This window comes from Amborella trichopoda, chromosome 12 (genome assembly GCF_054954075.1).
Source record: "Amborella trichopoda isolate Santa Cruz 75 chromosome 12, AtrichopodaSantaCruz75HAP2 v2.0, whole genome shotgun sequence".
Classification (NCBI taxonomy): Eukaryota; Viridiplantae; Streptophyta; class Magnoliopsida; order Amborellales; family Amborellaceae; genus Amborella; species Amborella trichopoda.
In genome coordinates this window covers 38,836,548-38,846,815 of record NC_142347.1, presented here as the reverse complement: position 1 = coordinate 38,846,815, position 10,268 = coordinate 38,836,548, and the positions used below count along the sequence as shown (strand labels likewise).

At 36.2% G+C, this 10,268-nt stretch overlaps 1 long non-coding RNA gene across 1 annotated transcript; it reads right to left on the bottom strand.

The window, feature by feature from the left end:
- Positions 1-3,426: 3,426 nt before the first annotated feature.
- LOC110008365 (uncharacterized) lies at positions 3,427-5,094 on the bottom strand. The gene is made up of 3 exons (XR_016045800.1): positions 4,857-5,094; positions 3,892-4,311; positions 3,427-3,798 (listed from the first exon to the last, which is right to left on the bottom strand). It is a non-coding gene; the product is annotated as an uncharacterized LOC110008365 (long non-coding RNA).
- Positions 5,095-10,268: the final 5,174 nt, after the last annotated feature.

The window sequence follows — 10,268 nt, the reverse complement described above, 5'->3', positions numbered from 1 at the left end:
TAACATATATACTACAATACATCATCATGTAGGTGCCTAATAAGTAGCCAACAATACTAATATTTAATAGCAGTAGTACCTGATCATCAAGGAAGTCAGTACACTCATCACTATCATGCCATTAGACATTATTAACCCATTGACCCCAACACTAAGTAATGACGTGGACTGCAATATGTTCCTATAGGGAATAGTTAATTATCAAAGACATTTTTAAACCCGAAGGATGGAAATCTTATTGAGCTCAAAGAAAACAGAAATAGCCAAAAGAAATCAAATAATGTAGCAAACACTACATTGAAGAAACCAGGGCAACATAGGGGATCAGACTTCTTGTGCAAGCCGAGGAAATTTGTGAAGTAACTGTATATCCTTAGCTAAAATCATCTACTTGTGTATGCATGCATCTCAACACTTCGATTTTTGGGTTGTTCAGTTGTAGGAATCAAACTTGTGACATAGAGTTTCAAACATCAACACCTAATCAATCAAGCTCAACCCACATAAAACATGAGATTTTCATTCTTTTTTTCTTCTCTTTTTTGTGTGTGTGTGTGAAGGGGGGAGGAGTTGGGGTGTCAGTAAGTGGAGGTTACACTGCCTTAACCACTGAGCTAAGAGCCTCATTCCCTGGGGCAGTTTAGAAGTGGGGGCCGAACATGGGATGCAGTCTTGCAGTAGTCAATAACCTAAGTAATGAAACCCAGGCCAGTTCTTAACCATACATATCGATGGCTGACTACACATTAGTTTAAACTACCCAATAGCGATAAAGAATCACAATAAGGCAACTATAGAATCAAATGATTCAAAGGTGACAACATATTTTGAGAGTCAAACACCTAGAATAGCCCTCTCAATGGAGAGTCTTCAACAAAGCAAACATTACCCTGGATCAGGCTTGGCACTGATAATTTCTTCAGGAATATGCTCATCATCCTAATCTGGAATGGCCACACATTACAATCTTCCAACGTTCTATTGTAAAACGAGTATGAGGTTCCAAGTTCTTAAAACAACACAATCACATATCAAACGAAAGTTCTACACAGAACTAGGAACCTCTTCAGCAGAAATACCTCAAGGAACCACAATAAATTTGGACTCATCACATACCTCATCAATACATAGAAAAGATGCTTTCAAAAACTACAATAAACAAAAGGGAAAGTTATCAAATATCCATGAGAAATGCATTATTTAACATTTTACACATTTGCAACTATTCCGCCCCATGATTGTGTGTGTTTTAGTGGTTATTTTGAAATTAAATCAAACAATATGAGTAAATTAAATACTTCATATCTTATGTTATGATGATAAATTTTCCTAAACAACAAGACACCCACCTATCAACTATTGCAGAAGAAAAAGAAAATAAAATATTAATATCTTCTAGCTGATTAGTTTCACATTTTGAGTTCTTCAGAATCAAGTGGAGTAATGCAAACATGTGGTAAATAACGTGCCACACCAAACAACTCTTCTACGGGAAGGGTAATCATCTTTTCACAGTTTCACCCTTATCCATAGAAAATGGTGTTCTCAAAATAAGAAGGGCCAATATGCAGTAGCTATCGCCATGCACCCAAAGCCCCATCGAGTAGACCCCACATATAAAGTCACGTTATTCACAAATTGTGGGTCATCCTAACAGGCCATAAATATATCCATTGCCAAATCCCAATAGCACTCTAAAGACATTGCAATCATGTTATTCATGCCTAATTTATTGTCATCAACACGACCACCATCCTTATACTTGAATACAATGGTATCAAGCTGATTCCAAGGGTAGTTCCAATTATCAACATTAGGCGCACCCAATACACAATAGGAATTCACTCCATGCCAAGAGATCAGAGTAGTGGAGGTCTTAGGCCTGGCATTAAGTGCAATTCCTCAAGCTGTGATTTAGTAAATAGAAGCCATCCCGCACATTATGTCCCAGATATTTCAATCGCCTTAATCTTCATACTCAACTTAGTAATCCAGTAAAGTAAGAACAATACAATGACACAATTACTTAAGATCCAAATATAAAGCCAACAAAAACAATGTAATAAGGACCAAATGGAAGCATATGATGAATGACACTGACAGAATAGTCGGATAAGTTGTAAACATTACAACTAGATAAGAGATCAAGAAACAACAATGAAAAGGCAGAACCTACTATAAGGTGGTGGGTAAGTTATATAATTACACCAAGGAGAGAACTAATTTACCCATTGTAGTGTTTTCCCCAGCAGAAAATACAAAAACTAAAATATAAAGATGCTAAAATAGGATATTTGACGAATAAATGCAAGATGTGATTCACAGGGTAGGATCTGTAGCTCATTCATACTCAATTCCACACACAGACTCCATCCGGAAGAAGTGCCGCATTAGTAACAAAAGTCAAATATCATGTACATTTTAAGATCATATCACCAAAACACCTTAGACCAAATAATAAGATGACCATTCACTTTTTATATGTATCATCAACTTAATTAAGCCAGAAATCACATTAAAGTAACATTAAGCATTAAAGCACGGGCAGTTCCACAGGACACAATCCAGGGAAAGAACAGATGTAAGGCACACAGATTTAAATAACTTAGTGTTAAAATCAAGGTAGTATTACTCCATAGCAGAAGAGAAAAAAGCTCATGGGCTATGATCAAATCATTTTCTAATAGAAGTTAGACAGGGTTCAGAAATGAAGTCTATCGCAAAGATCAAGTTTGGAGATGGAAGCTTATTTAAAGTGGAGAAGGTTTTCAGATAAAGTGGAGAAGTGCCATAGTCCACCATAGAAGTAAACTAAAAAAAAACAAACATCGCCAAAGAAATGAACCAGGGTTTCATGCTAATGGATAGAAATGCCAAAAAAAAAATTGAATTACCCATAAATGCTCATTATGCAAGCCTGTGAACTGCATTTGGGTGTGCGTCGGATATCCAGTTTCCATCTCTGACATCATCAATACATATAGAATACAAAATTCACATCTGAAAATCTATTAGTCCTCACCCTAGCAACATGAAACATTCAGTCTGCAACATAAGAACGAACAAGGAAGGAAAATCTCATCTGCATTTTATTATGCAAAGATACCTCTACGAGCATCGACTTTAGGGGCCTCAATTATACCCTCCTCTTTGCAAGTTGAAGTCATTAGATAAGCCTTCACAAGGCAGACGAGAACATCTGCAACTGAGCAGATGAAAAGAAAGATTGTGCTTTCCTTTGGGCAATTTTGAGAGACCTCAAGCTCAAGGCACAGTGGAACATGGCTGCAGCTAATGAATACTTATAGTCCTTTACAGTCTTCACCTCAAGCACAGGAATATTACAACCAATCATCACTGAGGACGATAAGCAGAATGTGCATAAAACGACATAATGCATGGAGCACCTACCTTAACAGCTTCAGATTCAACAAAACATAAAAGTCTATATCTACTAAAGACTACAAACACCAATCCATTACATATTGAATCAAATTTATTAGTCTATCTCTACTAAAGACTACAAAGCACCAATCTATTACACGTAGAATCAAATTAATTAGTATATCTCTACTGAAGAGTACACAGCACCAATCTGAAAATGATATTCTTTACAATGAATCAAAAATCAAGAAAACACTTGCGAACCACCAATCTGCCAGTTGAAAATGAAGAAGCAAAAATCAAAAATTAGCCCAGCGAACCACCAATCTGCCAGTTGAAAATGAAGAATCAGAAATCAAAAAATAGCCTATTGACATCTTGCGAACCACCAATCTGCCAGAACCGCTTGCCAGCCTGCATTTAAAAATAAATAAAAATAAACAAAATAGTAAACTCATTCAAGTTACCACTAAAAAAACTCAATAAAAAAGTTTTCTAGTCCAATACCTAATAATGAGCAGCTTAATATCCAATTGAATCCCAAAGAATGAAGACAGCAACCCAAAAGCTTCCTCCTCCTCTGTCATGCCTCGGCCCTGGGACCGGTAGCCGAGATAACTGATCCGCAATGGTAACCGAGCCATCCGGATGAATAAAGAGAAATGGCGGGTCAGATACCCAAGGTAAGGGAGCCGCAATGCCAAGTGAGCCATCCGGATGAAAAAAGGTCACTGGCGGGTCAGTGGATTGCTGTTGCTGCTCGAAAACATTCAGCCATGGCCGTGCTGTGATTTCCTCAGCTAAGGCTCGGAACAAGACGTCGACCCTCAACATACCTCTAGGACCCTCACCAGTCTGAATCAAACTGAGCAACAACCTCAGTTGATTCTCATGCATATCCTCACCGAAATCCGTATCGAAATCCATCTGGAATCAACATATGTAATCCATCAAATTTAACCATGTCAAAAATACAGGAAAGATTCAAAAGAAAGAATACTTCAAAAAAAAAAAAAAAAGATAGGAATAAAAAAAATACTGAAAAAAAGAAAAAGAATGAAAGATTACTTGTAAAAAAAGAAAGAAAAAAAAATTCATATCAGGGAATGAAAGATTACAGAAAAAAAGAAGGAAAAAAATTTCTTCCTCCTGCTACTGCAAAAAAAGAAAAAAACAGGAAAGATTTTCTTTGAAAGAATAGTGCAAAAAAGATAGGAAGAAAAACATAAATTAACCTCAAATGCTGCAAAAAGGAAGAAAGAAAGAATGAAAGATTACTGCAAAAAAAAGAAGAAAAAAAATCTCCTTGTAAAAACTAACAAAAAGAATAAATTACCAGCTGCCGTGGATTTGGATGCAAGATTATACAAAAAAAGAAGAAAAAAAAATCTTCTTGTTAAAACTAAAAAAAAAAAAAAAAAAAGAAAAAAGAAAAAAGAAGAAGAATAAGGCAGAAAAAAGAAGAAAATTACAATAAAGGATTTCCTGTTGCTACTGGCCATTTAGTTGCTGAAATTTTAAACAAATAGCGGGTATTTATAGGCGCGGGAATACTCGAACTTCAGTAACAAAAGGGAAGGGACAAATGCGTAAAATTTCGCTTTTTTTTGAAAGCAAGCAAGCGCGGGAAAAAAAAATAAAAAAACTGCATTCCATTACTCCTTTGCTCCTTGCTTCGCTCTCGCTCTCGCTCTCTCTAAAGGAGGGCACAAGTCTGGCCCCTTTGCCATCTCTCTCTATTAGGGATTGAGAGATCCGTACGATGGAGATAGAGAGGGTGATTACAAGGCAGAGAGGTAAGGACGTGGCAAAGGTTTTTTAAAAGAGTATTTTCATTAGCTTAAGGATTGGGTTCATACTGTACATATGCGGGCCCCATCTAAACCTATCTTAAAAGCGGATTTTATACCATGAACTCTCATTTACTTTTACTTTTGATACAAGGTAGTTACAATTACATACAACCATCCAATGTGAAGTTTGATAGCTTGATGTGTCATAAAGTTCAAGTAAATTTTTTTTGAAATTTGACCTTGGTCAATGGAATAATAGCAGCCACTCAATTTCACATCTAATGGTCAAGATTAATGTCTCTATTTGTACCAAAGACAAATGATCTCACTCTATATTTTGCTATCTTAAAAATATGTTTTTTAATTAAATTTTTAGGGATTTATGATTTAGATTAGGGATAAGGTTTGCATAGAGCCGAGGCTCTAAACAATCAAATTAGAGCCCATCTTCAAATAGTATCAAGAAATGTGATTTTAATATGGGTGCAGTTTGCATGCGGATGCATCCGTAGTTGTAGAGGTATGGTGCACCTTCAAATTTTATCATGGTATATAATTTTGATGTAAAACGTTTTTAGGATTATCTTAAAATCTATTTTTATATCTAATTATAAAATTTCAAATTTCAAAAATAGTTAAAATCAAGTAGATCTATAAACATATGAAAATTTTGAAAATGGACGGTGTAGATAATATATTATAAAATGCACTATTTTTGATACTATTTCTGATACTTCAAATCTTCGATGTCGAGATGACCAATCAAAGGGTTTTCCAACACTAAAACGACCTTTTCCAATGAATTTTTTAGGGGCATCGATAGTTCTACATTATAAGGTAGCATCCTTTTATTTATATATATATATATATATATATATATATATATATATATATATATATATATATATATATATTACATTATGGGTTTCTCTCTCTAGGTTTTGCTAGAAATGGGTTCAAGATCATTGCTCTAGGGAGGCTTTTTCTGTATACAAGCTTTGTCTTTTGGGTTTTGAAGAGAGAGGGGGATTTTTTATGAGGAAAGATTGCTGAGAATTTGAGTATGATGCTCTCTGTCTAGCCTTACGTTGCTGAAATTTGGGTTTTTTTTTATAATTTGAGTATGCTCGCTCTCTCTCTCTTTCTCTCTATCTCGTTCTCTAACTTTAGGCTGCTGAAAATTGGGTTGTTTTGGGATGCAATAGATAGAGCACAACAATGTTGTTCAAAACAGATTGGAGAAGGAATTTGAACAGGCCTATCCGAACAATGTAAGTGTGTCTTTTCCGTCGATCAGCTTCTTTACTTGATTGTATCTATGTTTGGTTGTGGATTAGGGTTTTGGGTGACATTTCTTTTGAAGTGGTCAAAGGCATGATCAATAGGAAGCACTTTTAAGGCTTTAGTTGTAATCTCGCACTCTCTCTTGAAGTAAACAATTCTAGTAGAAAATATAGTATTGAACGATAGAGAATTTGAAAGAAATCCAGAGAGGGATTACGTTGGTGAGAAAATCGTAGAGGATCTATAGCATGGTGTTAGAGATGACTCATTCTTTAGTTACGGTTGATCAAGAGGTGTGAAATGAGGGCCTTTTGTTGATCAAAAACTCTGTGGTGGGTTCTTTCTCGCCTCCTTCCAATGACATTTTTGGTATTCGAAATTGGGCCAAAAGAGGGTGGTCTCTCAACTATGTTCCAGAGGTAAAGATCATTTGTGAGAATAAAATGTTTTCAGGCTTCATTCTGAGGTGGATGTTTGTCAAGCTTTCCGTGTTATATTTCCCAGAGTCCGAGGTAAACTTCTTTTTTTGGATATGTGGAAACCTCTGATCATTCGTCCTTTGCTCAGAAAGTTTGTACATGGGTGAGACTTTGGGGTATTCCTTTTAATGTGTGGAAACTGTCTGTTATCAAAAGTATTGCTAATAGTTGTGGTGAATGTTGCGACTTGGATTGGACGTCCTTTGTAAGGGCTGACCGACGCTCTGTCAGGGTTAAGGTTTAAATGGCATTGGGTCAGCCTCTACCACTATCTGTTCAGCTCCAGGTGGGGAAGGATACTTTTGTTATTAAAGTGGTGGCTGATGATGGGTTGGTTCGGTCTTACACTGGAAAAGAGGTTTGGCCTTCAGATATCGTAGTGGAGGGATTGAAGACAAGGTTAGTGGCGAAAGTTGTGAAGTCCTGATTAAGTTGTAATGGTAGAGATGCTCAGCACAAAGAAACTACTTAAAATCTGCAAATTGTTGGGAATCTCGATGGCCGTTGCCAGAATCAACGCTAGAGGCAGCGCTTCAAAAAGAAGAAGAAGAGCGGCAAGATTTTGAATTTGCCTATTTCAAATTTGAAAAGGAAATGGGTGCCGGTTGGATTTTATCGAGATTTTACTGCTGATTATTCTAGGGAGTTGTCATGCATTGAGACTATGAGTGTTAATACTTCGGGAGTGGTACCTGCCTCGAGTCCACCTATCGCGATAGCTGGTACCATTTCTAAGATGCTTGATGGACCGCTTCTTGGGGAGGAACCAGCTGATGTTAAGGGTAAGGCGGTTCCCACACAAAATTCAAATTTTGATATTATAAAAGCTGGGTTTACAAATTTAGGTGGTCTCGTGGGTTCACCAATTTCATGGGTTGTTAGTTGTAAATCTAAAGGTTTAAACGACGGTGTTGTTTTGCTAGATGGGATGAGTGGGGATACCATGGATGGTAGCACTTCTTTGCACATGGCACTTTCCCCGAGTCCCAAGGTAAATCTCCATGATGACCTGCCTTTGGAAAGTGATAGCGAGATTTTTGCAGTGGATGTTCAGCAACTACATTTTTCCAAATTTAACAAGGAGTCTTGTTGGAAGCCGGTGGAGGAAAAAATGTTTTTTTGTTGGAGTCTCATTTTTCTCTTCTTGGCAAAGAAATGAGTACTGCTGGATCTGGTTCTCAAAGTCTGGGTTGTCGTGTAGGTTTTTAGGCAAAAGAAAACCATGTATCCCTTGCTTTATCAGTGTGCTGCTATTAAGGGTCAACCTCCCAAGGCTAGAGTGAGGTTTAATTCGCTTGTCATTGACCCTCTTGCTGTGAAGGTGGTTGTTTCTGACGAAGAGGATCTGGCTTTGGCTTTTGGGGACTAGAAGTTGCCTGCGCAAATTGAGGGGGATCAGGAAGATGATAGTTCTTTTGACCCGAATACCGGGTTGGCTTTTTCTGATGCTGTAGACCCTTTGAGCGCTATTCCCCATTTGGAGGTGTACTGATGTTGTAGACCATTTGAGAGTTATTCCCCATTTGGAGGTGTCCCCTCTGCGGCTTTTGGGGGGACCATGTAGACCCTTTGAGAGTTATTCCCCATTTGAGGGCGTCCCCTCTACGGCTTTTGGGGGGACCATCTATAACATAATGTTGTAGTCCCTTTGAGGGTTATTCCCCATTTGGAGGCGTCTCCTCTGCGGCTTTTGGGGGGACCATGTAGACCCTTTGAGAGTTCTTCCCCATTTGGAGGCATCCCCTCTGCGGATTTTGGGGGGACCTTCGAGAGTTATTCCCCATTTGGAGGCGTCCCCTCTGCTGCTTTTGGGGGGACCATCTATAACTGATGACTTTGTATAAGAAGTTTAGATTTTTGAGTCTGATTTTGTTGATGTTGACACTAAAGAACCAAGGTTTTTTAGTCTGATTCTGTTGATGTTGACACTGAAAAATCGAAAGTTGCAGTCAGTGATTAGAAAATGGCCGAGTCATCACGGACTCGGCCGATTCGACACTGGAGAACCGAGTTTTTTGAGTCTGATTCTGTTGATTTTGACATTGAAGAACCGAAAGTTGCAGCTAGTGATTAAAAAATGGTTGAGTCATCACGGACTCTGCGGATTCGAAACGGGAATCGGTCACCCCATGTCGATTCTAGCGTAAAACCGCACATCACCCGTGTTTAGAAACAAATCTGACAAGTCGAACGACTTTCACGTCATGGACCAGTTCATTAACACGAGCAAACTAGCCGAGTCGAGCGTAGACACGTGAACGCGCACGCACATACACGTATGAACACACATGCAACAACGTCCATGGAACGCCTGCCTTCCACATGCGCTCAATGTAACGCCCTACCCGTGAACAATTTATAACTACAATACTTTTCCATAGGCTTCGATGTAGGATGCTTAACTAGGCGGTCTTGAGAAGCTAAAGCAATATATATATATTTTTTTTGTTATATGAAAGTAGTCAAATGCACTGTAGTGGTATGATGGGTAGCTCTTTCAATTTTCTTGATAGGGGTTTCGAACTGAAACCCCTCTCTACTGTAGTACATTTTTTGTTAAAAAAAAAAAGTTATCAAAATATTAAAAAAAGAAGTTATCGAAATAAAAAAAATTTATCTTGACAAAAAATAAAAAATTTATATTGACAAAAAAATAAAACTTATTTTAACAAAAACTTAACTTTTGTTAAAAAATAAAAAGTTACTTTAGCAAAAAAAATAAAAGTTATTTTGAAAAAAAAGTTACATTGATAAAAAAAATAAAAGTTCTGACAAAATGAAATAGTCTATAATTCTTTTTATTTATTTTTAAGATTTAATATTTTTTAATATTAATTATATATTTATTGATTTATTATGATATACAAATATAAATTACATATAATATTTAATTACATATAATTACAAAAATAAAATGTTAAATAATAATTTACAAAAATTAATATAATTATTCTGTGAATAACTTAAATATAATTATGTTAATTTTTTGTCAATATAATTATTTTTATATACACTAAATTATTTTTAAATTATATGGAGGTTTTTTACTAATGTTTTTAAATTAATTTGATTTAATATTATAATACTATATTATAATTAATAGTTATAATTAGGGATTTAAAAACAATGAGTCAACTCGGTGGTGGTAATTACATTATATGATAAAAAATGAAAAAATTATTAATAATAATAATTGGGTGCTCATCACTCCTATCTTCAACCAAAAAAATCCAAATGTACCTACCCAAATAAAACATAAAAATTCTATTAGGCTATTATATTACGAGATTATTTCATTATATAATTAATGATTAATTAAGTAGTTTAC